At 41.9% G+C, this 4,319-nt stretch overlaps 1 protein-coding gene and 1 pseudogene across 3 annotated transcripts in view; one reads left to right on the top strand and one right to left on the bottom strand.

Moving 5' to 3' along the window:
- COMMD1 (copper metabolism domain containing 1) overlaps positions 1–4,319 on the top strand; it is a 231,129-nt gene that overhangs the window by 205,410 nt on the left and 21,400 nt on the right. The window lies entirely within an intron of this gene.
- On the bottom strand, positions 941–1,034 carry LOC119470169 (annotated as a pseudogene).

The following is a 4,319-nucleotide window of genomic DNA, read 5'->3' as shown; positions in this document are numbered from 1 at the left end:
ACCTACATGGCAATATGGTTTGCTGCCTCCATTGCCCTGTCACCTATATCTGGCATTTCTCCCCTTGTTGTCCCTCCCCAACCTCCCTACCCCCCACTGTCCCTCTCCTATTCCCCCCCCCAACAGACCCTAGCGTGTGATGCTCCCCTCCCTGTGTCCATGTGTTTTCATTGTTCAACACCCGCCTATGAGTGAGAACATTCAGTGTTTGATTTTCTGTTGTGTCAGTTTGCTGAGAATGATGGTTTCCAGATTCATCCATGTCTCTACAAAGGACACGAACTCATCGTTTTTTATGGCTGCATAGTATTTCATGCTGTATATGTGCCACATTTTCCTTGTCCAGTCTATCATTGATGGGCATTTGGGTTGGTTCCAGGTCTTTGCTGTTTTAAACAGTGCCCCAATGAACATACGTGTACATGTGTCTTTATAATAGAACGATTTATAATCCTTTGGATATATACCCAGTAATGGGATTGCTGGGTCAAATGGAATTTCTATTTCTAGGTCCTTGAGGAATCGCCACACTGTCTTCCACGATGGTTGAACTGATTTACACTCCCACCAACAGTGTAAAGTGTTCCTATTTCTCCACATCCTCTCTAGCATCTGTTGTCTCCAGATTTTTTAATGATTGCCATTCTAAGTGGCGTGAGATGGTATCTCAGTGTGGTTTTGATTTGCATTTCTCTAATGACCAGTGATGATGAGCATTTTTTCATACGTTTGTTGGCCTCATAAATGTCTTCTTTTGAAAAGTGTCTTTTCATATCCTTCGCCCACTTTTGAATGGATTTGTTTGTTTGTAAATCTGTTTTAGTTCTTTGTAGATTCTGGTTATTAGCCGTTTGTCAGATGGGTAGATTGCAAAAATTTTTTTCCCATTCTGTTGGTTGCCAGTTCACTCTAATGATGGTTTATTTTGCTGTGCAGAAGCTCTGGAGTTTAATTAGATCCCATTGGTGCTCTACACATTCAGAGAAACTTCTCTGGTAACAAACTATAGAAATGATCCCTGAAAGTATAGTCTTCAATATGATTTTAATATTGCTGAGTATGAGATACTGTGGTAAAATCAGAGGTGTAAGACATAGTTTTACCACCAAAAAAACTGTAAAGTTGCATTAAATGCATTATCATCAAATTCTCACAACCTTATTTGTTAAATTGGTTAAAACCACTAGTTTGCAGATTAGCCAACCACACAGCTAGAAAGTGGAGTCTTTATTTAGATTTCCGTTTAGGTCTGTATGACTTCAAAGCCCATGTTCACTAATCACTGCAGAGAGGAACTAGTAAATAGATAGGCACACACACAGTGTGCAGTATTTCTCACATTTATAAGATTATTAAATTTTCAACTAATTCAGAGGAGGGAGAGTCCTGTTTGGCTGGAGTATCAGGAAAATCCTCGTTAAGAAAATGGAACTTGGCTGGGTGTGGTAGCTCATGCCTGTAATCCCAGCACTTTGAGAGGCCTAGGCGAATGGATTGTCTGAGGTCAGGAGTTCAAGACGAGCCTGACCAACATGGAGAAACCCCGTCTCTACTAAAAATTCGAAATTAGCCGGGCGTGGTGGCATGCGCCTGTAATCCCAGCTACTCAGGAGGCGGAGGCAGGAGAATCACTTGAGCCCAGGAGGTGGAAGTTGTGGTGAGCTGAGATCATGCCATTATACTCAAGACTGGGCAACAAGAGCGAAAGTCCGTCTCAAAATAAAAAAAGGAAGAAAAGAAAATGGAACTTAATCTAGGCCTTGAAAGATGTTTGAGATTCAGAAGTAGTGAGGATTTCAATGTGGGAATAATAGTGTGAGTAAAAGATAAAAGAGTTATGACATCCAAATGCAATGTGTGATTATGGATTTGATTCTAGAAAAATATCTACTTAGGGTATTACTGGGGGCATTTGATAAAATTTGAATATAGACTGAATTAGATATTATTTATCAATTTTACATAACTGTGGCTATGTAGTGTAGGAAATATACACGCTAATTAGAGATAAAGGGACATGACATCATGTACTTAAGTGGTTGTGTGTGAGAGAGTGATTTACAAAGCAAATATAGTAAAATAAACAATTGAACAACTGGTGAATCTGGGTAGAATATAGGAGAGTCATATTTTGGTGAGGGAGGGGTTTTTTTTTTTTTTTGAGACAGGGTCTTGGTATCACAGGCAGGAGTGCATGATCTTGGCTCACTGCAACTTCTGCCTCCTGGGCTCAGTTGATTCTCACACCTCAGCCTCCTGTAGCTGAGACTACAGGCATGGGCCACCATGATCAGCTAATCTTTGTATTTTTTTGTAGAGATGGGGTTTGCTGTGTTGCCCAGGCTGGTTTTGAACTCCTGGGCTCAAGCAGTCCACCTGCCTTGGCCTTCCACAGTGGTGGGATTACAGGCATGAGCCACTGCACCTGGTCCTGTTATATTTTTTATGTGCTTCAGATTATGTAACAACTGTATTTCAGATGTTTTACATTTTATAAATGTGGCTAAAATTCTTCAGAAACCATCAAAACCCAACTAAGGCATCTCAGCCAGGACCATATTCTGTTCTTGCCTCCTCCATTGGTAAAGAAGTTGCCAAACCAAGTTTATGAGATAAACAGAGACTATAATTTTACAGAGAAAGTATGTAAGTTGTATTGTTAAGATGTTTTTCTTGGTCGGGCACAGTAGTCCATGCCTGTAATCCCAGCACTTTGGTAGGCTGAGGCGGGTGGATCACCTGAGGTCAGGAGTTTGAGACTAGCCTGGCCAACATAGTGAAATGCCATCTTCACTAAAACTATATAAATTAGCCGAGTATGGTGGCATGCACCTGTAGTTCCAGGTACTCGGGAGGCTAAGGCAGGAGAATCGCTTAAATCTGGGAGGAGGAGGTTGCAGTGAGCCAAGATAGTGCCACTGCACTCCAGCCTGGGCAACAGAGTGAGACTGTCTGGGGGAAAAAAAAAAAAATGTCGGGCACGGTGGCTCATGCCTGAAATCCCAACACTTTGGGAGGCCGAGGTGGGTGGATCACCTGAGGTCAGGAGTTTGAGACCAGCATGGCCAGCATGGTGAAACCCCTTTTCTACTAAAAATACAAAAAAATTTATCCTGGTGTGGTGGCAGGCACCTATAATCCCAGCTACTGGGAAGGCTGAGGCAGGAGAATTGCTTGAAACCAGGAGGCATAGGTTGTAGTGAGCCGAGATCGTGCCTCTTATCTCCAGCCTGAGCAAGAATGAAACTCCACCTCAAAAAAAAAAAAAAAATTTTTTTTTTAAATATCTCCATTGGTGATATACATACCTCACTTTTCCTCAGAGTAGTTAGTTGTTTTGGCTAACATTTTGTCCATTTCTTTTGACTCCTCTGACATAGTCTTGGGTAGTGTGGTAAATATTTTCTTTCTCATGAAAAGACAGACTACAGAGTAGAGTAGAATTATTTACTTTTACTAATTATGTTTGTTTATTTTTATTTATTACAGTGTATGTGCTGCTTGCACCCTCTTTACGTTTTAAGTAGTTGTCAGTCAAGCCTTGATTATGTGTGAGTGAACCATGCTGTCTGGGGCATAGGCAAGGGCCCTCTTTGCTTTCATTCCACCTACTCCTATTTACCTTGACTTGACCAGGGAATAGTTGTGGGCCAAATGCGAAGGATGTTAAAGGCTTAAACTCAGAATTTAGCATTTTTATCTTTTTGCATTCCAAAAGTACCTGTAAATGCTGATGTGATTTTTTTTTTCAAGATGAATAATTTGGTGTTATTGGATCAGGCAACAAGGGAGAATTGGGAATTCTTCCTGATTATAGGTGGAAAGAACCCTAGGTTTCAGCAGGTATTTTGATTCTACAGATTCTGATTTGAGTGATGGGAGAAGGAATCTCATTCAAGGAGCTCCATACATTAGTCCATAGAACGACAAAGATGAACCTTGCCTCCAGTTCTGCTGCTGATGGTAATAAATAGCTATATACTGGATCCTCCCTGCCTCCGCGCCCCCCTACCACATACCTAGAGAAAGAGAGAAGGGTCTGGGTGCAGTGGCTCATGCCTGTAATCCCAGCACTTTGGGAGGCCAAGGCGGGTGGATCACAATGTCAAGAGTTTGAGACCAGCCTGACCAACATGGTGAAACACATCTCTACTAAAATTACAAAAATTAGCTGGGTGTGGTGGCAGGTGCTTGTAATCACAGCTACTCAGGAGGCTGAGGCAAGAGACATCACTTGAACCTGGGAGGTGGAGGTTGCAGTGAGCCAAGATTGAGCCACTGCACTCCAGCCTGGGTGACAGAGTAAGACTCCATCTCAA

Source organism: Cebus imitator, unplaced genomic scaffold (genome assembly GCF_001604975.1).
Source record: "Cebus imitator isolate Cc_AM_T3 unplaced genomic scaffold, Cebus_imitator-1.0 Scaffold23, whole genome shotgun sequence".
Lineage (NCBI taxonomy): Eukaryota > Metazoa > Chordata > Mammalia > Primates > Cebidae > Cebus > Cebus imitator.
This window is presented reverse-complemented; position numbering and strand designations above follow the sequence as displayed.